Source organism: Mauremys reevesii, linkage group 3, assembly GCF_016161935.1.
Source record: "Mauremys reevesii isolate NIE-2019 linkage group 3, ASM1616193v1, whole genome shotgun sequence".
Taxonomy (NCBI): Eukaryota; Metazoa; Chordata; order Testudines; family Geoemydidae; genus Mauremys; species Mauremys reevesii.
The window spans coordinates 149,157,815-149,181,726 of record NC_052625.1 but is presented as its reverse complement, the minus strand read 5'-3'; the positions used below and the strand labels follow the sequence as shown (position 1 = coordinate 149,181,726).

General features: G+C 41.5%; 1 long non-coding RNA gene across 2 annotated transcripts in view; it reads left to right on the top strand.

The window, feature by feature from the left end:
- Window positions 1-5,494, top strand: part of LOC120402259 — a 33,667-nt gene extending 28,173 nt beyond the window's left edge. The window contains exons 3-5 of one of the 2 annotated variants that reach the window (XR_005597085.1): window positions 2,225-2,332; window positions 3,878-4,026; window positions 5,416-5,494. This is a non-coding gene — a long non-coding RNA (uncharacterized LOC120402259). Of the gene's footprint in view, window positions 1-2,224; window positions 2,333-3,877; window positions 4,027-4,885; window positions 5,177-5,415 lie in introns of those variants that run through there. The other variant, XR_005597086.1, reaches the window with a different exon arrangement.
- The last annotated feature ends 18,418 nt before the right edge of the window (window positions 5,495-23,912 follow it).

Sequence of the window (23,912 nt, the reverse complement as noted above, 5' to 3'; positions counted from 1 at the left end):
GGGATCAGTATCAGACTGACAGGTCTATACTTTCCAGGTCATTCCATTTACCCTTTTTAAATATTGGCACAACATTAACTTTCTTCCAGTCCTCTGGAAATTTCCCTGTGTTCCAAGACTTATTGAAATGTCAACACTAACAGTCCAGAAAGCTCCTCAGAAAGCTCTTTTAAAATTCGTGGGTGCAAGTTATCTGATTTTGAAATGTTTAACTTTAGTAGCTGTTAACATCCTCCATGAGTTACTTTTGGAATGGAAAGAGTGTCATCATCATCTGTGACTACATCTTCTGGGTTTTTTCTCCTAAATGCAGAACAGAAATATTTATTGAACACTTCTGCCTTTTCTGCATTATTATTGATAATTCTACCATTTCCATCTAGTAATGGACCAGTATCATTGTTAGGATTCTTTTTGTTCTTCATGTACTTCAAAAACCCCTTCTTATTGTCTTTATCTCTGCTGGCCATAGATGCCCCCTTGTGTTCCTTTGCTTCACTTATCAAGTTTTTTCAATTCCTAGCTTCTGATTTATATTCATCATTATCAACTTCCCCTTTTTCCATTTTTGTATAGCTGCCATCACTGCCTCTCTAAGTCCTGTCAACTTTTTAACAGTATAGCCTTTTTTCTTGCAAAATGTTTTTAAACAATTCCTAATTAGCATTCATACTTTTCTGATTAAATTCTTCTGTCCAGCTGATTTGGTTCATAATTGTTTTCAGCTTTGAGAAATTAGCCCTTTTAAAGTACCAAGCACACACACACGCACATAAATACAGAGAGTTTAGATTTTTTTCTGTTTGCACATTACAAATGTGATCAAGCCATGTGTGACGCATGACCAGAAAGGGTTAAGCATCCTAGAGGATAAATGGCTCAAATTCAATTGTTAAAAACATATGGGGAGATAATGTTTGTGTTTTTGTGTATTTACATATATATTGGTACAAATCAACAATGTAGTCAAACAGTCCCTGTCTATGTGTTGTTGGCTTCTGAGCAATTAGTGAGGTAACACAGAAGCTATTGTGTGCTGGTTTGGTAAATCTAAGTATTGGAATATCCACCAACTTTGGGGATTGTCTGCCCCATTCTTTGCAGTTCACCCTAATTGAGTGACCTCAGCTGGCTCAACATGATCTCTGGTATCTAAGCTGTCACTATCGCTCTTTATCAGTTAAAACAAGATCTAATATAGGATTCCCCCTGTGCTGGATGCCACATTTTTTGAGTTAGGATATTGTCATCTACAATATTTAGAAATTCCATGGATGTTTTAGTACTGGCAGCATGAAACTTCTAGTGTTGTACTCTAGTTATGTTTTCACCAAACTGGCACCTGAGAGCATCAAGCCTCAGCTAGTCAAACTAGCAAGACAGAGCTGCACATTATATCCTATATAAAAATATCTCTCTCTCTCTCTCTCTGTCTCTCTCTCTCTCTCTCTCTCTCAAAAAAAAATGACTACTAAGTGCTTCTTGGATGTCATTCCAAGAACACTGCAATGGATAGAGAGAAGTAAAGTAACTTGCCCAAAATCATAAAGTAAGTCAGTGACAGAGAAGTGACTAGAACACAGCCTAGTATTTCACAATCCTGTGTTCAATCCACTGGACCACATAGGGCAACAGCCTTCTTTCCAAAAGGATTTTTAGATTTTTTTTTCCAGATTTCTTTAAGCCTGAGCTAAGAAGATTTACTGGTCATGTACTTCTCACTGGCACACGTTTGTTTGTTTGTTACCTGAAGAGGAAAGGCAGTTTCCTTTGCTTTTCACCTCAAAAGGTGCAAAATTTAACAGCATGCATGTAGAAGTTTTAAATTATTTTGAATTACTGTGAAGATATGAATTTTTAGTTGTGTTCACTGATGGTGAAAATACTTTGGCTGTCTGCTTGTTCATTTTTTGTGATTCAGTTGTTTAGGGCCAGTTAATCAAACTATTGCCCTGGGCCAAGACTATAAATTATATCCCTTGTCCACTCCACCTGGGAGCAGAACGTCTAAAACTTGCCTTCGTGGCCTGTATGCTGGCTAGAATACTAGAACAGAAATACAGGAATACACTGGGCACACTGTCCAAGCGATCAGAGAGAACCAGCTAGCAGATCACAGCAGCACTTTCCTGAGTCAAATCAAATTGAAATATTTTAATAAAATCCCATCTGTGCATGCCTTTTCTCTCTCTTTTGACCTTTGGATGTTGTCTTTCATTTACAGCTACCCAAGTCCCTACTGTATCCAGCCTGGAGATGGAAGCATAACTGCCCAGAACTAGCATTTGTCCACATTGTGCAGCTATTGTTCCAGCTATATCAGATAATTCCGGTAAAGTGAAAGTCATGGGGCAACATTCTCAGCAATTATGCTTTGTCAGACATAAATGAAGCTGTTTGAAAAGCAGGGTTGAAAATGAGCAGCTAACAAAGAAAATAATGTCCAACGAACATGGAAAAGTGCTAGGCTTTGACCCAATGAAGTCTTGAGAAAGATGTAGTTCCCTGAATAGTAGTAGCCATATCACAATAATTTTAAAAAAATCTTACTTCACATCCATGCACCACTGAGTTTTTATGATGTACTATATTAGTACTAAATATTATACATATTATCACCAATAATAGTTTCTTCATAAGTGAAAACAGCACAATTCTTCTTCCCTTTGCCCCTGCTTGAATATAAGAGCTCAAGTTGTGAAAAGACAGTTACATAAATGGTTAACTCTTTAGCCCTTTTTCCATTTACTCTTGCAGTACTTGCTAGTGAGCTTCAGAAGTTTTCTGAGAATCATTCAACTTGAGTCTTACCACCAAATGCATCACAGAAGCACTTAGGGATAAGCAACATTTATTACATCTGACTTCTTCCTTCACACTCCTCAATTCACACTTCAGCAACAATATTCAAGATGTTCCTATCTCTGAAATGTCAGAGTTTTGTTTTCTTACAGGCAAGAAAACTATTGTTATCAGTTTCGAGGAGCATTTTCCTCTCATGGGAATCTGCTTCTCCATCAGCGTTAGAACTACAGAGTTTTTACATCTTTTCCAAGTCTCAGAGGTTGAGTGAGAGATTCTTATATCTCCCCCCCCCCTTTTCAATGCATCTTGCCTCTTAATATCCTCTGATGGCATGTCTGTAGCACTGCAGTCAAGTGTCTCCCCATTGTTCTGTCTTCAAACCCAGAGGCAGATGCTCTGAGTTCTCCTCAGATTCTTTTCCTTTTCAGGGAAACTGCTAGCTTCCTCTGTCCCACCAGCATGGCCCCTATCTGGAAGAGGCTCTGTCTTCACTAGAGCATGTGCACAGGGCAAGACCAGGGGTAGATCAACATTAGCAACAGTTGGAACATGCCAATCAGCATCATCAAAATAAACTGCTTTTGTGCTTAACTCCCTGCTCTCGCAGCCCCATCCCCCTCCTGAGATTGCTGCAATAACATTTGTGGGCTGCACTTCCTGACTTACTGGCAGATTTATAGCCAAGGTCCCACAATTGTTTCCTTGATTTTTTTCTCCAGCACCAAAACAACTCAAGTTAGTTTGATGGGGAAGAAATATGAGCTGAGTAAGATAATGCAGACAGCAAGGCAGTGGGTTTATGGTGCCCCCAGTGTTCTAGGCAGGGACTTACCAATCATGCTCTTTGCCTACCATACTCCCTGTAGAGATATGTTTATGAAAGATTGTTATTTCGAGATGCTCCTTCATAAGGGACCGTGTTCTAAGTGTGGGAATTTGGAGGTAGGACCTGGAGGCAGAGGTTGGGAACACCACACAGCTGTGTGCAGCAGTTCACCTCAGAAGCTATTGTTTGTTTTATTAAAGTTTTATTCCTTTCTCATTCACTGGTTTCTTATTTAATGATCCCAAGATGGTTGCATGGTGTCAGAAGTGCTGAATGAGAAGAAAACTGCAGTCATTTTGAAGTTAACGCCTGTGTTTGCAACTGAAAGCAGAGGCAAAGAGCGGCACCAGAGAAGCACATGGAGCACCAGGCACAGATGCTTTTGCATGTATTTGGTGAGCACAATAGTAGCTTGAATAGCTTAAGAAGGGGGGGTGAGGAGCCAAAAATGGATGTGTTGCAACCTACATCCAGCCTGCAATTGTCAGGCAATCTTGAAGAGAACTGGGGGGAAAAAAAGACAGAGATTTGAATTGTATTTAGTAGCCATAGGGGCAGAGGAGAAAAATGATTAAGTGAAATCATCAATCTTTTTGCATGTTATTGGGGAGGAAGCATTGGATATTTATAACAACTTTACATTTGAAGAAGGTGAAAGCATGAAATTAAGTAAAATACTGACTAAATTTGAGGAACATTGAACGTCAAAAAAGAATGAAACCTTTGAGCGAGACAAATTTTTACATGCATTCTATGACACCATAGAGCAATATGTCACAGAATTAAGGAAACTCAGTACAACCTGTGACTTTGGTGAGTTGACAGGATCTCTGGTCAGAGAGAGAATCGTTTGTGGTGTTAAGAGACAGATTGCTCTGTGAAGGAGACTTAACTTTAGAAAAAGCTCTCCAAATATGCAGGATAGCAGAAACTGCAAAAGCACAAGCCAAAGAGCTGAATTCATCAGAAGGGGTTATCTATGTACTAAGTACAAAAGAATATAGCCAGAATAGGTCAAATCAAAGAGTGGAGCCACTTGCTATGAAAACCACTGCTAGGGGGATGACTGGGTACAGATGGTCATGTGGAAGATGTGGATCACAACATGGCCCCCAAAAAGTGTGTTGCCTTTGGGAAACTCTGTCATAAATGTGGGGGAAATAGTCATTTTGCAAAATGCTGCAGATCCCAAATGCAGAAAAATCAGTCAGAAGGATCTCTGAGTAATCCCAGAAAATTCCAACCCATTGACAGCTTAAATGGACTCTGGCATTTCCCATCTGATTTATCGTTTATCATCAACACGCAAAGGAGAAAGTGTCAAGGAACAAGAGAACAACTCAGACTCTAATGAAAGGCTGATCCTGAGAATATCAGAGTGGGACATTAAATGTCCTGAAAGACTCATAGGGACTTGCTAACCTGCCAGGAGAAGGGGTATTTGAGGAAAGTGAGTGGTAGACTCCGGGGCGGCTCCAGACCCCAGCACGCCAAGCGTGTGCTTGGGGCAGCATGCCGCGGCAGCTTCGGTGGAGCCGCAGGACCAGGCACACCCGCGGAAGGTCCACCGGAGCCGCAGGACCAGCGATCAGCAAAGCGCCTCCCGCGGCATGCCGCCCTGGGTAGACTCACTCAAGAGTGATGTGCTGGTAATCTCTCCTCTCTAAGTAGTTGACACTTTGGGTTTATGGAAATGTACTAGATGAGTTGAGAATTTAATTCATGTGTTATTAGATAGCTGTTAACTGTTTATATATATATGAGTTAATTTGTTTTTCTTTTAGAGGGAAGATGTGGAGACATGTTAATGAAATATAGTGATTTGGAGATGCTCTTTCATAAGAGACAGTGTTGTGAGTGTGGGAATTTGGAGGTGGGACCTGGAGGCAGGGGTTGGGAACACTGCATGGCTGTTCTCAGCAGTTCACCACAGAAGCTCTCCAGTTTGTTTTATTAAAGTTTTATTCCTTTCTCATTCACTGGTTTGTTATTTAATGAACCCCAAGATTGTTACACTCCCCGTGATTTTCTTCCTCTGAAATGTCTGAGAGCTCAGCTTGAAGACAACCCCATGGCTCTCAAACTAAAGCAATACATTACCTCATCATCTTATTTGAATACCCCCATCAAATGCCTTAAGGGTCCAGCATATTGCTTATCCCTTGTGCCTCATTCTGGTCCCAGGAGCCCCCCAGTGGTACCCACTTAAAATCTCAATATTCAGATGCTACAGGTCATGGGTACTCCCCAACTCCTTAGTTAGCTCATCTTCTCCTTCCCTGTCTCCCACGATGAGATATTTGTGTCCTTGTCTCATTTCAGTATCTTTCTCTTTGCTGGTCTCTTGCCCACTCTTCCTGTGTATATCTCCTTGTGTTTGTCCCCCTTCTCCTCCATCATTCTACCCAATACTTTACTCCTTTGTTTGCCCCTTCCCTTCCCTCTGCATGGGGACAGATAAAACTGTGGAGGCACAGAATTTCTCTCTCAGTATCATCATCAGACGGAACCAGGAAATGCAGAAATGGGTGTGGAATGGGGAGAGCTAGAATGGGGACAAAAGGTAACTTTGGGGCCTAATATCTTTTAATCTACTATCAAGATTCTGTTCAGTCTCTGTGCAAGGGATGAGATAATGTTCAGGTTGTTGTTTAATTTATTGCACCTATCTGTAAGTGTTTTCCTTTGATGTTTGAGTTTGATTTGAATGAGTTGTTAGGATAGAAGTTTGCACTGTTAATTTTGGTTATTTTAGATTTTTGCTGAGGTTGTTTATTTGGCATGGTACTTCTGAACACAAGATGTCTGATCTATAAAATGATGTTACATGTAGTTAGTCCTCTTGCCATTTTTACAGACTTTATCTTATTCTGTGTGTGTTATATCAAGGATTTATAGCTCTTGGTGGAAAAAAAGGAGCAATAACAGATTAGGCACTGTCACGTGCATTGTGAGGTTAAGATAGCCAGCTATAAAATGCAAGTGTTAACATGAGGGTTTGATGAAAGGACTGAGGTCCTGAAGCTGTAGACCTAATGAACCTTATGAAATTTATTGACAGTAGAATTCAGAGTAATAATCCAGCGAGAAAGATAATGGTTAAACACACGCAGATCGATCAGGGAATAATGGCTCCATTCCTTTTCTCTCAGCTATGAAATATACCTCTAAAGTGACCTTTTTTTTTTCAAGGAGTCATTTGAAGATTAGACAAAGTGATTTTATGCACTTAAAGTCTGTTCCCACTGAGAGCTTTTTGAGTCTATATACTGGAAGAGATCGAGGGGATATGTTCTTTCAGGAAAACTCAGATTAAAATCTCTAGCCTGTCAATGTCCTTGCAAATGGCAGAATTTATTAAAGGGTAAAAGTGGTTCTGTCCCTTCATGAATGAGTGAACTAAGCTATGAATTTGTGTCTTCCTTAAGGTTTCCAACTTGTGCTTTGGAAAAAGGATTAGGGTGACCAGATGTCCCGATTTTTGGGTCTTTTTCTTATATAGGTTCCTATTACCCCCCACCCCGTCCCAATTTTTCACATTTGCTGTCTGGTTACCCTAAAAAGGATATCAGTAATGTTGTGCAATGCCAGAATTATTGTGAAACATCTGTCTCATTCTTTACTGAGCTAACCAAAGAAGATCTCAGACTTCACTATAACCTGAGTTTTAATCATCTATGCTGTAGGGATCTTTCCAAACTGCAGATTTATTTATTTATGCAAATACAATTTTAAATATTTTAAATGATAGAGACATTTTTCTTTTGCTTAAAGACAGTTTTAGGAAATTTTCACACATGGATATAATATCCATGTGTGGATGATTCAGCAGAAAGTTAGCATGGTCACACTGCATGCAGGACAATGTAGTAGTGAAATGTATCTCCCTTTTATTTTAACTGGAAGGCAGGTCAGACAGCTCAGCAATGGATGGAGGTAAATGACTTGTGTTTCCAAACTACAAACTACAGATGGCTAGAAAACTGACAGAAACCACCGTTGGAAACCGCTGTTCTGTTGAAATTGAAATGCTTCACAAAATCATATTGATTTTGCTGAAATTTCATTTTGGAGGAAAAAAGGGGGAAAAATTCTGACAATGTCACAATATCCCATTTCAACATTGTCAAAACAAAACATTTCTATTTTTCCTTTCGAAACAACCTTTTGTTTTGAATTTTTTTAAAACCTTGTACTATGCAATATAAAATAAAAAAGTCAAAATTAAAATGAAACAGTTGTCAAAACAAAAAACATTTTGATTGAGCCAAAATTATTTTTTCCCAGAATTTTCTGAGAATTTAAAAAATGTCAGGTTTTGTTCTGAATTGGAATGAAAACAATTTTCAAAATCTCAAAATTCTTCATGAACAGAATTTCTGTTCTCCACCCAGCTTTAGTGTCGTGGTCATCTGGCACCCCCTTAAACTGGGAAAAGGGACAAGGAGGCTAAATTTTCCTCCCTTCAAACTGAGGAGGAGCAAGGAGGTTAAAATTGGTGGGGAGCAGAAAGAAATTGTCACAGGGGAATAGAGGTGTATGAAAGCAGGAGAAGCCAAGCCTGAGTAGAGCCTACTATTAATACCATGTCTGCTTGGCTGGGATTGCCTTCTTATTCCAATGTATTGGTCTAAAATATACTCCCATTTAAACACAAAGATTGCTAGGAATGGAGTAAATTTATCCCTGATTGAACTTCATTGACTTCAGAGCAGCATATCTGTCTGCACATTAATGTCTGTTGAACCAAATTACACAACTAACAGTCTTGATGCCTAGGGCTGGTCTACACTACAAACTTAAGTCAGCTTAAAAACATTGCTCGGGGCTGTAAAAAATTTCACACCCTGTGTTATGTAATTAAGCTGACCTAAACCTGAGTGTAGACACTGCTTGGTTGATCCCTAGACCCAGCTAGCACCTCTCAGAGAGGTGGATTTACTAAAACTCCTTCTGAAACTGTAATAAGTGTCTACATTCCAACAGGACAGCTGCAGCAGTGCAGCTGTGCTGCTGTACCATTTCCAGTGTAGACATACTCTCAGGTGAAAGAAAATTAGAGATATGGAGGAAGCAAGTTTTCCTGTCACATGACAATTTTTGAGATTTTGAAAATTTATCCCATCCCAAATCAGGACAAAAATTCAATCTAAAAAATTTTCAAGAACCATAAATAAATAAATAAATAAATAAAAATCCAAAAAACTTTGATTCAGATCAATTGAAACATTTCATTTTGATAATTTAAAAATGTTTAATTTTGATTTTGCCCATTTTAAATTGGAAAATGCTTCTTGTTACTACAGGTAGCTTAAATTTCAAAACAAAAAATTGTTTTGCCAGAAAACTAGGGGTTTTTTGTTCAGAAAATATTGAAATTAAATCTTTCAACAATTTTGACCCTTTTTTTTCACTTTTCTTGAGTTGAGAAATGTGTTGAAACCGATCCGTCCCCAGAAAATATTTTGATCTCAACAAATTGGCATTTTTTGACAGACTGTTTCATTTAAAAAATCCAGTGAGCTCTGAAGAAAATTATTTTAGCTGCTTTGATTGTAGCTAGAAAGAACAGTGCTCTGAAACAGGTAATTTGTGCTCCTTTCCCCACTTGCATCTCCACTAGAATGGTTACTATATGTTCTGAGCTTCAAAAAGGGCTAGGATTGAAGAAAATATGACCAAAATACCAGCATAATTTATCAAAATGCTATAAAGAGCAATGTGGAAATGTTTTCAATCAAAATGAAATCACTGAATATTTAGGGTTTTTTTGCCAGTTCTGTACTCAGTGTGATTTATGTGACATTACAGCTGAAAAATTTACAATAGTGAAAGGCCATTTGTGTCCTTAAAAACATTCTGAATGTAAATAGCTGTTTTGTGTGTATCATCTGCACCAGGGCTTCTTGACATCGTTGATTTCTGGGGCCTGAGGAAAACGGTGTAGAGCCTAGCTAGTGAATTCAAAGCCTGACAAGTCAACATTTGCCAACCATTGTACACCGTTATTTAAATGTCTTTTTCTACTCTCAGTTATTGTTCTAATTTAACTAAATCAGTATAACCCAGGGGTCGGCAACCTATGGCACATGTGCCAAAGACAGCATGCGAGCCAATTTTTAATGGCACACTGCTGCCTGCGGGGGTCCCAGCCGCCGGCCCCGCTCAGCCCACTACCGGGCCCAGCCTGCTCTTCTCCACCCCCTCCCACTGCTTTCTCCTGCAGGGGCAGGGGGAAGAAGCTTGGTCCTGCCGGCTACTGCTGCAGGGAAGCCCCCACTGGCAGCCAAGCTCCCTCCTCCCCCAACATGCCCCTCCTCCTCTCCCTCCCTGTGTCCGAACAGCTGATGCCCTGGAGGGGGGGGGGAAGAGGGAGGGGGATAAGTGGAGCCGGAACCACAGCTGCAGAGTGCTCGCTGCTTCGGAGAAGAGGCAGGGATGGGGCCTTGGGGAAGGAGGGTGGAATCAGGGCATATTCCCTCCAGACACCTGCCATGAGCCGCTCAGGGCAGGGGGCTGGGAGCATCCCCACGACTCCAGCCCACCCCCAGCCCCCTGCCCTGACTTCTGAACTCCCCACACACCCCCAGCCCTCTGTCCTGAGCCCTGCACCCCCCACACACCCCAGGCCACTGTCCTGACCCCTGCACCCCCCTCACACACACCCCGCTCCCCCTGCCCTGACCCCTGCACCCCCCCCACAACCCCAGCCCTGACTCCAGCACCCCACACACATACCCAGCTCCCCCACACTCCATGCCCTGACTCCTGCACCCCCCTCACGCACCCGCAGCCCTCTGCCCTGACTCCTGCACCCACACACATACCCAGCTCCCCCACACCCTATGCCCTGACTCTTGCACTCCCCACATCCCCACTCCTGCCCTGAGCACCGAACAGAAGCTCCTGCACCACCACCCCCACATTCCCACCTGCACCCCTCACACCAAATGAGAGCTGCCCAGGTAAGCGCTCCACACCCAAACCTGCTGCCCCAACCCTGAACCCCCTCCCTCATTCTAGCTCCTGGCCAGACCCTATACCCCAACCCCCAGCCGTGTGCTCAGTGCACTCCCACCCTCAGCTCAGTGCAGAGAGAGAGGAAGAGAATGGGCTAAAACCAGGGAGAAGGTAGGTACCCACTCTATGTGGACAGGGGCGGGACCCCAGACCCGCAGCAGGCTGAGCGGGGCCAGCAGCCGGGACCCTGGCTGGCAGGAGCTGGCGGACGGAACCCCAGACCGGCAGTGGGCTGAGCCACAGCGGGCTGAGCCGCTCAGCCCATTGCCGGTCTGGGGTTCTGGCTGCCGGCCCCTTGCCAGATGGGGTCCCAGCTGCAGGCCCTGCTCAGCCCGCTGCTGGCCTAGGTGAATGGAACCCCAGGCCGGGAGCGGGATAAGCGGGCCGGCAGCGTAAGAGCAGCATTTTAATTTAATTTTAAATGCTTAAACATTTTGAAAACCTTGTTTACTTTACATACGACAATAGTTTAGTTATATAATATAGAGACTTATAAAGAGAGACCTTTTAAAAACGTTAAAATGTATTACTGGCACGCAAAACCTTAAATTAAAGTGAATAAATGAAGATTCGGCACACCACTTCTGAAAGGCTGCCGACCCCTGGAATAATCCTTAGTGTGGGCATACTTATTTACTGATACAAATTACATTGATATAATACATATTTTTATAATGCTAGAATGGCATCAACACTAGTGGTTTGCACCCATTTAGTTAAATGAGTTTTTCCATAAATTCAGTTAAAAAGTGATGAAAAAATTATTGTAAACAAGACCTAAGATAGGAAAAGATAGGTAATTTCTGTCACCACTATGGAAACTGATGGCTTTTTAATGCACAACTCTGTGAGCGAAAAAAGCACTGTTACCAAATACTCCATAAATTAAATGTTCTTGTTGTTGTTAATACCCAAGCTATTAAATGACAACTTTGGAGAACTCTATTAATATCTTTGCTGCTACACAAGCAAACTGATTCAGAGCTTGCCATTCCTCTCTGTATCAGCCCAGCATCTGCCAATAGTGAAGAGATAAGAACCTTGGAAGTGATTCTTGCAGCATTTCACCTGATGCTTTCTGAGTACAAGGATCCATCATCCAGAATCTTGCAGTACAAGACAAGGATGATTTTCCCATTAGAAATCAGGAATCCCTGCAATTCAATTTTTTCCCACATTTGATAAAACACAATATTGTGCCTATGCCCTAAAGTGAGGTTTTCTCCTCTTGAGATCCTCCAGAGGCTATGGTCAGTAGCTAAAGAGAAATAAAAAAAAAAAGACAATAATTGAGTTTTCTTGTTCCTTTTTAGGTTTCAATATTATGACTTTTGTAGAGACATCTGAACTTGGAGCATTAGTGCGTGTTTTCATGCCTACCAGAGGATTATGGTGTGCAGATCTGTATGGCTCCCCTGTTGGTTCCTCTTTGCCTCCCTCACAAAAATTACTTTTCAACAGAAACAGGAAAGCTATCTTCATGTTCTGTTGCTTAGACCATGATTTTCTATGGCAGAAATTGCTGTGGGATCTCTGTATATCCCTGTACTTGAAGGGAAGTCTATTTTTTCAAAAGTACAACAATGCCCCTCAGGGACAATCTTCTGGACAAGTCAGTATTGCTAAATGGCATTCTGAAAAATATCTCTTAAGCACCCTCTGGTGTAGTACTCTCCTAAACCATGAACTACCGTGCTGGGATGCTGTTGCCTGAATTGCCAATAGGAAATACATCTTAAAACAAGTCTTATGTAAGAGGGAGCCTGCTGGGCTGTTTCAGGAAAAATCCCTATTTAGGGGCTGTATCCTGTTTTTCCCTCACCAGTTACTCCTTATCTTCCCCTTATATCGGGGGGTAGCCGTGTTAGTCTCTATCCACAAAAACAACGAGGAGTCCGGTGACACCTTAAAGACTAACAGAATCATTTGGGCATAAGCTTTCATGGATAAAAAACCCACAGATGAAGTGGGTTTTTTACCTATGAAAGCTTATGCCCAAACAAATCTGTTAGTCTTTAAGGTGCCACCGGACTCCTGATTATCTTCCCCTGTGACATTTCCCAGTAATATTAGAAAGTAAGTGGCCATCCCTTACCCCCAGCTTCATAAACCTGTGAAAATTAATACAAAAACAACACCATCAAGAAAGCTTCAGGGGACACCATCACCAAACCCTCCTTAACTAGCACATGAACTATACTTCTCTTTACTAGATTATATTTATTGACCCATAGCATCTGAAAAAATAACCTGGTCAATTTAACCAATAATTTTCTTGCGGAAGGATAAAAATATGCCACATGAATACAAAGAAGTAACAGGAATGTTTTAATTAACATCATCCTTCCTGCCAATGTCAGGGTCCATGTCTTCTATCTCATCATCTTTAACCTGCCAGGAGGCAAACTGCTCTCCCAGTTCAGCTCAGCTACGGAATCACTGCTAAAAGTTACTCCCAAAGTATCTATAACCCTGCAAGGGCTCATCACAATTTGCAGCTCCTCTGAAAATGCAAAAGAGTAACCCAAACACAAACCTTTGCTCTTTTTCATGTTGATCGCTGCTTGGGCTGCAGCTGAACAATTGTTTAAGATGTCAAAAAATCTCTCCATCTTCTGGCCTGCCCCTAGCACTGTGACATCATCCGCCTGGGTGAAAATTGTCATTGACAGAGTGAAATTCCCCATTAAACTATACATTTAAGCTCTGAAAGCAAAGTGTCCAAAAAAAAAACCCCAACAATACAACAGGGAAATCAAGGGACTTGCCTTACCACAGAATGTATCTATATAGCTTTCCTCCTTCCCCCACCCCATCTCACCCTGCAAATATATCAAAGGAGGTCGTCCCACTTTTTGTCCTAAAAGTTCTTTGCAGATTTAACTGATTCCAGCTTTCTCCTTCAATACTGTACCATTTCCTTAACTTCTTCTAAAACCCTTATTTCTTTGTATTCCCCATCTCACAGTCGACTATGAAGATCTGTCAAATAGCTCTGCAATACTAAATAATGCTTGTAATCAGTTGTATACAGATGTCCTGTAGAGGAACATAGAGAGATCTCCAGGCTCCACGTTGGTCCATTCCCACCATTCCATCTGGGATGCATAAAACTCCCAAACTGTTTCTCATTCATAACAATGCCTTCTATTAATACCATGTCTGCTTGGTTGGGATTCTAATAACTCTGGCCAAAAGCCACTGTTCTGTACTCCCAAGTTCAACACAGACGAAGCAGTGGTCAGAAAACTGCACTTCACATCGTTTGATCATTGAGGTAGCTTTCACATACACCCTGTCCAATTGACTACCCAATTAGCCTCTACAAATGTAAATGCCCCCTCCTTTCTTAAATGAGGATGCCCCAAAACATCCTTTAACCCAGTGGCATCACTGCTTGTAAGTAAGTTTCGGCAGCAAGTAAACCTTTAGGTTGCTTCTGTTAGTCACTGCAACTAAACAATTAAAATCCTCTGTTAAAAACAACTGTTGAGATGTCATTAAGATAGGAGCAATCTCTATAAAAAGATCTTTCTCCAGCTTCTGATGCTGTGGGCCATAGATGGTGACACAATGATACCATGAATAACCCCCTTCCTGGCTGCAGTTTTACCATCCTCTGCACCAATACTACAGAAGTATAAAACAGTACCCGCACTCCATCATAAGGCCCCATGGATCAAAAAGATGGGCCTCTCTTCCAATCTCTCTGAGCTCCCATTACATCACACCTAGAACATAGTATTTTTTCATGGATCCCCACTGAATCCAAATGTTGCCCCTCCAAAAACTGAAAGACCATCTGCTTTTGGCGCAAGGTCAGAATGGAGTGCATGGTTTAAGTTGAAATTTTCAGTACCATCTAAATAAAGGCTCAAGTCCAGTTGTCACAGATACTTGCAATCCCCATTGAGTTGACTGCCTTGACAGTAATCCCACTCAGAATCTAAATAAAATATTAATTAGGGAGATGTTGTGCTGTATTAATCTACTAGAGTGCAATGGTGCCTTTAAATTCACCATTCCAAACTATAAATCAATCATAAACTTCAACTGGAGGCTGCAACACTTTAGCATAACATGAAACCCAATGCAGAACATCTGCTTCATATATATATTCATTGCGGAAGAAAACAGTCACAGGCTTAATAGCAGGTTGGAATAAATAAATGGCTATTATATCATTCCAATCTCTAGTCCCCTTTCTAATTCCAGACTGCTCCCAGAAAAATTGCGCTTCACCATAAGAGTAAAATCTAACATTGAATTCTCTGCTGCTGGACAGGTGCATTATAGCTTTCAGCTGTGAAGGAGACAATCCAAAAGATTTTAATAAAAGAATCTCAACAACAAAATCCCTAGTGGGACATTTGTCCATGTCCCCTAGGTACTGCACTTGAATGATATATTTTTGCCGAGGCATCCTAAAATAATGCTCCATTATGATGTGTTTTGCCCAGAAGCTCAATCCTGACCGCTGTGACTGCTACATAGGATATCTTCCCAGGCAGCCCCTCAGGAGACACATAGCTGAAAACAGACACCTCGGGTCCTTCTTTATTGTCATTCTTCCTCAGTTGCTCACTCATGACAGGCCTTTGCACTCCCTCATCAGTACTAGGATTTCCTTTTTGTGTTGCTGGGAACCTCAGGGGGAAGGAAAAACAAAAGACCCCTTTTCAGAGTCTGAAAAATACCTTGTGTGGGCCACTTTTCCCTCTGATCGACTCCTACCCTTATTAACTCTTGGAGTGGAGTCCCTTAAAGTGAATAGAGCCCCTGAAACAGAAGCAACCACAGTATTCCCCCTTCTCCACTCACAGGGGAAAGGGAAGCCAGAGCCACATTTCTGATACACTCCAACTGGGGCAAAACTCCACTGCATTCTTGCTCCTCCTCGAGACCCCATGCAGAGCTGAAATAGGGGGCACACACTGCAAACCATTTCCCAGAGTACATAGACCTAGTTCCACACCCTCCATACTCAAGGCTCTGTCTGGTAGCCAATCCCCAAGAGCAGGCCAAGCAAGCCACTTTTTCTTTTTGAACATATACTCCTATCGCCTATCCCTTCACCCCAAATCCTTCCCAACCCCCCCCCCCCGACTCACTGAAGTTCCTAAGACATTCCCCACAGATACCTTTGGCCTGGGGACACAAACCCCCAGGGACCACAAACACCAAGTCCCATAACATTGGCTGATAGTAACACCAGGTATACCAGTCTGTGCACACTAACTTCTACATCAGCCTTCAAACAAACAGACTCTGCCACCATCACATGCAGAGAACCTACTGGAAAACCAAAGCCTCCTTCAGTCCCACCATTTAAGGCTGCAGTCATCTTGGCAGGAAGAGGAAGTGAGAGGTATCTCTCTTTTCTCCATTCTAACTCAAGATCAAATGGCTCCATGGCCACTGTGACGCACACCTACCTAGTTATGGCAACATCCACCAGTTGGGAATTTCCAGAATCCTGTGCATATTGGGGAGCCACCTTCCTCCTAGGAACACCTCGGCATGCTCCTCAGGCAACTACGCTGGCTCTATGCCACCTACGGACTCACCAACACTAGGAGAAACCTCAGTTGAGGGCATATGGTTTCCAGCTCCTATACACCATGAGAGTGGTGGAAAGGGACCAGAGTAGGCCTCAGGATTGAATTTTTTGAATCTGGGATGGATGGGTAAAAGATTACTATCTGGCTATTTAACTAGTAGCTCTAGGAAGAGATGAGCATGTGAGTCTCTGTAGCATTTACGGAATAGCAAAGATAGCTAAAGGGTCAATACAGAATGTTTTGGTCACTGTGGAAATGTATATTTAGCACAAAAGCTTATTATTGTATTGCATTGTGGTAGTGTTCTATGGCCCCAATCAGACTTGGGGTCCACTGGACAGGGCCCTGTACAAATACCAATGAAGACATTGACCCAAATCCTCAGCTGGTGTAAAGCAGTGATTATTAGTGTTTTATGTGAGGCTTGTTTGGAGGCCTCTGTGAAATCAGATAATGGCTATTGTTCCTTACCAAACTCATCCAGATTCAAACTAGCAACCTAGAGGTAAAAGTTCTGTAACCCATTACCATCCCTGGGTATCGCTCAGTTCTCATTATGACAGCCAGATTGGGAGAACAGGCTTTCAGTTTATTTTTCAATCTCTTCAGAAAGACTTTTAATGCCACAGTCACAAGAAGTTAAGGAATAATTTCATCCCCTCATAAACTGTGACAGATTTAAATTAAACACAGTTTTTATTAAATAACTAAGCAAAGCCTGTTTAATTATTGCCAAAGCTTTTAACTTTTCTAGAATTTGAAAAAAAACGTTTTAGATCAATGTGGAAAGATCAGCACAGATGATGTCACTCTTTTTAAAATATTTAACAGTCTTGGAAGGGGGGAGTAATGAAGAAAAAATAATGGGGCAAAAATCTTTGAAGAACAGAAAATGAAGTGCTATTTTTACAATTCTCTTAAGCTTTTTAGATTGCAGTATTTTACAGAGATTTACAGACGATAAAGAAGCTTATGCTCACGTGCTTGACTGAGTGCTTTCTCCACACACCACAGGGTTATACTCTTTTCTTTTTTGTCACATTGATCTTCTCTTGTGCCTCTGCTTTTAAGACACCATGAGGCTCCAATGAGTGCTGATAGTGAACAACAAAACAAGGTATTCCAATGTATTCCCACATTGACTGTTACTGGGATGGCATTCAATAGTATAGACTGGACTTTGTCTTCCTTTTAAAGCATATTTTAAAAGGCAGAATTACTGAATTATTATTAATATTTGTACTAAAGTAGCATGTAGATCTTGATCAGGGCCACATTCATAGATTCCATGCCCAGAAGGGACTACTGTGATTATTTTGTCTGACCTCCTGTATAACACTGGCCATAGAACTGCCACAAAATAATTACTAGAGCACATCTTTTAGAAAAAATATCCAATCTTGATTTAAAAAATATTCAGTGATGGAGCATCCATTATGGCTCTTGGTAAATTGTTCCAATGATTAATTACTCTCACCATTAAAAATTTACATTTTATTTCCAGGCTGAATTTGTATAGCTTCAACTTCCACCCATTGGATCAGGTTATACCCTTCTTTGCTAGATTTAGCCCATTATTAATGTAAGCAGAGTCAGGATGAGCTCTACCCTGACATCTGGTGGTGACTTATGGCGAGTATGGAAAAGAATTTCAGGGGCTGATCTTGTTTGCATAGGCACACCCACCCTGCCTGGCATAGCCCACGGCAGCCTAAAATGGTCACTTTGACAGCTGCGGGATCCCCAATTTCTCTGTTATTGGGGCAGGAGGAATAAAGTGTTGTTACTCTGATTATGTGAATGAGGGACTATGAACTGGTTTTATGACAGAGGGTCTCACCATCAACTAAGTAGCACTCACTAGACAAGGGACATGGGTTCCAAAACCCAGTGAACTGAGAGAGGTTGGGGGTGTATACTGGGTGGTATGGGCCCCCTTTTGAGGACCTGGAACACCACCTACACCTACACCTACACCTACACCTACACCTACACCTTCTCTTCTCTTCTCTTCTCTCCACTGTTGAATAGCAGAGCTAATTTTGATTTTATTAGAAATCTAGCTAGAGGCTGCTGAGCTGAAATCACTTGAGCCAATGGTGCACCAGCACTGGGGCTCTCCTAATACAAGCTGAAATCACTAAGAGCTGAAATTACTAAAAGAGCTAAACTGAGCTGAGTGCTGTGTTAACTAGTGGGGGAGCCTGAAGATATATCGCTAAGCAGCTGGCAGAGTGGAGCAGTTTGAAGGATGGTTGGAGCAGCCCACAGAACGCGGAGCAGAGCAGAACTGAGCAGTTTTCAGGACAGTTGGACCGGCCCATGGAACAGCGAGCAAGCGGAGTGGTTTCCGGGGACGACTGGAGTGGCTCAGGGGTCAGCTGGTGGAGTGGAGCTGTTTGTGGTGAAGGCTCCAGCAGAACCCCACTGAGAGGCGGGGCAGTCAGCCTTGGACCACGTAAGGTGCCCATTAACACCCTATGTGCCCCCCCCCATTTCCATCCAGGCTGGGGGGGGTAAAACTTGGCAGATAAACTTTTGAACTCTGGGGTGGCACTGACCAGGGACAGAGACTTTTGGGTTGTTGGACTTTGGGGTGATTGGACTTAAGACCCTAAGGGGAAAAGGACACTGCCAAAACTTACTTGGTGGGTCTTTTGCTCATGGTTTATGTTATGAATCCTGTTTGTGGTGTTTCCCCAATATGATGCCACATTGTTTCCCTCCTTTATTAAAAGGATTTTGCTACACTCATACTCTGTGCTTATGAGAGGGGAAGTATTGCCTCCTAGAGGCACCCTGGGCGGAGGGTGGTATGTAATTGTCCCAGGTCACTGGGTGGGGGCTTGAGCCGGTTTTGCATTGCATTATTGAAACGGAACCCCTGGACACTGAACCCGGCCCTTGTTGTTGCCAACTCAGAGGGGCAGAAGGGTTACATTAAAATAATTGTTCTCCAGGTAGGTAATTATAGACTGCAACCAAGTCACCCCTTAACCTTCTCTTTATTAAGCTAAATAGTTTGAGCTCTTTGAATCTATCACTACAAGGCATGTTTTCAACCTTTTAATCATTCTCATTGCTCTTCTCTGAACCCTCTCCTGTTTATCAGCATCCTTCTTGAATTGTGGGCACCAGCAGTTGCTCCAGTACCAATACAGAGGTAAAATAACCTGCCTACTCCTACTTTATATTTATATATCCCAAATTCATATTAGCTCTTTTGGCCAGAGCATCACACTGGGAGCTCATGTTCAGCTGATTATTCACCATGACCCCCAAACAAATTCAAGAAAAGCTCAGCCTGTTGTGAGGAGGGGTATTCAAGCCTGTGCCCCCAGGGGAAACTGGGAGCTGAATGCACTGCTTTAAACTGCTCAGTCATCCTCACATTATTCAAGGTGATCTACAAACATATATTTAGAGATCTAACATCTTACATTCTAAATAGGGATAAAGAATGGGACAAAGAGAGTATTACTATCTCCACTTTACATACGGGGAACAGAGGCACAGAAAGATTGAGAGATTTGCCTAAAATCCGTTCTAAACTCTGAAAACAGAAAGTTAAAATCAGTTTCTTATTTCAGTTGACCTATCATTTCTCATTCGTTATTGAGATGTTGACTCCCGCCTCTGATCAGACCCTGATTCCACTTCTCAAATTTTCAACCAAGCACCTTCATGCTTTCTCACATGATGTCCCTCAAGCTTGGGAGGAGCTTCCTGTAAACACTGATAAAGTTTCCTAATAACCCACCTTCAAATCCCTCCCTAAAACTCTCTTTTGCTGTGAAAACTACAAAAATCTTTACAATGGTTAAGCTGCTGGTTCTGATATCACAGGCTTTCATGCTGACCAATTGTCTCATTGTTTCTTTGTACTCTCCCATCTGTCTGTCTCTATCTGTTGTCTCTTGTCTTATACTTAGATTGTAAAATTATTGGAGCTGGGACCATCTTTTTGTTCTTTGTTTGTACTGCACCTAGCACAATAGGGGTTCTGGTGATCCATGACTAGGGCTCCTAAGTCCTATGGTAATAGAAATAATGAATAATAATAATATTTAAAATATCCATCAGCCTTTCTCTCGCTTACACACACGTCCACACCCACAGCCACACACAAACATACTGCTTCCCAAATGTAGCAACAGTTTGCAGGCAAAGATACTTAATCTTTGGCCTTTAATCTAATCCTGGATTCAAATTATTCCTTGAAGTCCTGAATTTTATGTGTATAACCTGTTTCACATACAAAAAACAGCAGTCTGAATTCATCTACTTTTACAGTTTATTTTATAGTTCACTTTTTTCCAGAGCGTTGAGATCCTGAGATAAAAGGCACTGTACAAATGCTACTCTGTATTAAAGTATTATTAATTATTAGTGAAAAATACAAGTGCTATTTTTTTTTATACTAAATTAGTATAGGTCATTTAAATTAATGTCTGAACATGGCTGAGAAAGTTTTATAACTGCTAACTGTTACAACTTTTCTGCATTTTTAATACATGAAAAATCATCTGGATTTCCTACCAGGATGCTCTAAACAAAGACTAATGACCCTCAACCTGTTTGGGAAATTCCAGGGAGAGACTTTTGCAAGCTGGCAGTTTATTCCATCGCTATTATGATCCTGATCTATGAACACTGAAAAATTACTTGTTTATATATATGATCTATTAACCAATTTATAACTCTCTTCTTTTTTTATTATTATTAAACCTTTAGTTTTTAGTTACTAAAGGATTGGCATTAGCATGATTATTGGGTGAAATCTGAGTTATATTGACCTGGCTAAGTGGCTGATCCCTTGGGATTAGAAGGGCCTTATATTTGATTAAACTGGTTTTCAGTAACCACTCACCATAAAGTCTAGTGTCTGGGTAGTGAGCCAAGGGCTGGAATGCCTCAGGAGACTGCATTTCTGGCTTCTTGTTAACCAGTGTCGTGAGACAGAAATTCACTTTTGATACTGGCTTGGTATAGTTTAATAATGGACTAACTACAAGTTTAGAGTGAGTCTGCCCCATTCTCAGTGGTCTGTCCTGAATTTTGTATTCTCATTTGTGACCCACTGAGGCATGGTGTCAGTATGATATGAACATAACATGATAGAAAGGTCCACCATGTTTTTTTTTAACCTTCAGTGGGTTGACAACCACTGTTTCAGGGTTAAATCTTCCAAGTGTTCCATGAGGTTATAACATATTATGCTAACAAAAGAACTGCACAGCTAAACTTCGTTAGGGTTTGGGGGAAGGTTGTGGAAATGTTACTGGGTATGAATTGGGAGTTAGAGGCTTTTGTGGAGATTTTTCATTTTTATTGTCTGCTGGTGGAGGTAAATTATTACCTCCATTTGATTACTGAAATCTGCTGGAATTAATTTATTTGTATGCTGCTGAGTGGATGTTTTAAATTGAATTATTGGCAGGATGCTCAGAACGTTGTATGGGCTGAGTTCAAACTGTATGTCAAATTTAAGTAACTAAATAAATAACCGTCCTCACACACAGTTCTTTGAAAATATGTCACTATGGGCTTGTCTTCACTACCAGGGTAAGTTGACCTAAGTTACACTACTCCAGCTACATGAATAATGGAGAGCCCTCTGCAGTTGATTTAGTGGGCCTTCACTAGACCTGCTAAATCGAAACCTGCTGCTTGCAGCAGCGTCGATCTCCCCAGTAGTGAAGACAAACCCTGAGAGTGTTTGGAGATGGCATGAGTAAAACAGCAGCCTATTGAAAAGCCAGGTTTGAGTTAGGACTAAAGTCAAGGCTACAATATGTGCAACTCAAAAATGGCACAGGTAGAGCCTGCAAGATGGGCCAATTAGGGGCAAAACAGCAACTGGGGATTGGGACAGCATAGGTGTGTACTGGTCATGCATCCTTCCCTATGCCAACAGCCAGGAAGGGAAGGGAAGGGTTAGGAGTCCCTATGGTATCTCTATGCCACTGGCTAATCTTCCTGGAGCAGAATATACTATGTTTATAGCCACAATCTGGTAGCGGGCAGCCTAAACCCACCACCCCAGAATCTGGTGTGGATATACATAAAATAAGGTGAGGCTTATATTAAAATTAAATTTAAAAACTGGAAAATAGCGATGGTTAAAAATAGGAAACAAGGATTAAAAATTGAATAATTATAAAGAAAATAGGCAAGGGTTAAAATTTCAGTCATATAAAAGAGAGTTGACAATGATCAAACACAAGAAGCAACAAAAAGAAGGGCAGTTATGCATGAATTCAGCATACAATGTAGGAGGAAAAACCTGAGTAGAAAGAGACTAGCTGTTTGAGCTCTGGACCTGAGTGCTGATGATTTTAAATTGCTACTACTTCTTGTCTTTGTTTGGTCTCGTGCAGAATATATTAGCCAGTGGGGATTTATTGATGGTTTCTCTTGTTGTTGTTGTTTTTCTTGTCTTTATTCACTAACACAAGGATAGTTATCTTTTGTAGCTCTTCCTAAGTGGATTGTTTTCAGAGTGTTTCTCTCTGAAATGCCAGTTAATTGAATGCTTGGAGAACAACGGTTAATGCTCTCCAGGGTCAAATAGAAGCCATTTAGTGAGCCAAAGAAAACAAACGATTTACTAGTGAGACCTCCATTAGACTTTACAAGCCACAAGCCGGTGAGTAGTGTATTCCAGATATTAAAGCCAAGATAGCAGCTGGTGGCACCAGGAAGTGATGCTGTAATTCAGTGTTTGGAACATCACAAGTGCTTCCTTTTTAACTTTATATGCAGTTCACGTTTGCCTGTAATGTGTTAAATCTCCCATATTGTCCAATTGAAAATGAAGGCTCTGATCCTCCAAGCTGGCCCATCTGGGCAGTCTCTTGGTACCACATGGTGCCCCACTTTCTTCAATGGGGTTTCCCATGGGTGCAGGGGACTGCTTATACGGACCTATTTGCACAATTTAGAGCTTCTGGGGATTATTATTTAATATTTATATTTCAATAGTGCTCAGAGGCCTCGCTATACAAGGTATTGTACAACCATAGAAGAAAACACAGTCCCTGCCTTCATTGTTGGTGATCTGTCCCTAGAGTATACACATTCTGCAAGACCACTGGAGAAATAATAGATCATTATCCCAAACTTTGTACAGCTTGGAAACTGATTGGAAACTGGAAGAAAACTCTGATAAAAGCACTAGAGGGCAGGTTACCCAGACTGTTCATGGTGCAAGACACAATATCTATTGTCTTCAAGTCTGAGTCAAAGTCTGGACAGTGGTTTGAGACACATTAAATGTATTTTTGTCTTGCAGAGATTCTGTGTCAACCTCCAGGGAACCCAAGAAAACTATGCAATGGGTGGTATTAGGGAACCATAAAGCCCAGAAAGGAATGGGAGTGTTTGATGGACTCCCATTGACTGACTACTGTTCCTATTTTGTTTTTGTTTTTTATAACCCTAGAATTCAGTGTACTCCCTTATCACTTTCTCTATTATTATGAATGATTTGTGCTTTCTCAGTGTTTATATTTTTCTCTGTATGTTCCCTCCCTTGTCCAGGAATAGCATAAAGGATATTACAACAAAGATCTCTTTCTTTCACCTTTCATGCACATCCAGATGTTTGTCCTGCTCATCATCATAGGGCCTGTCCTGCAGTTTAAGAGGAGTTCCTATGTCCCGGTCACAAATTCCTATGGCTGCATAAAAGTGGATGC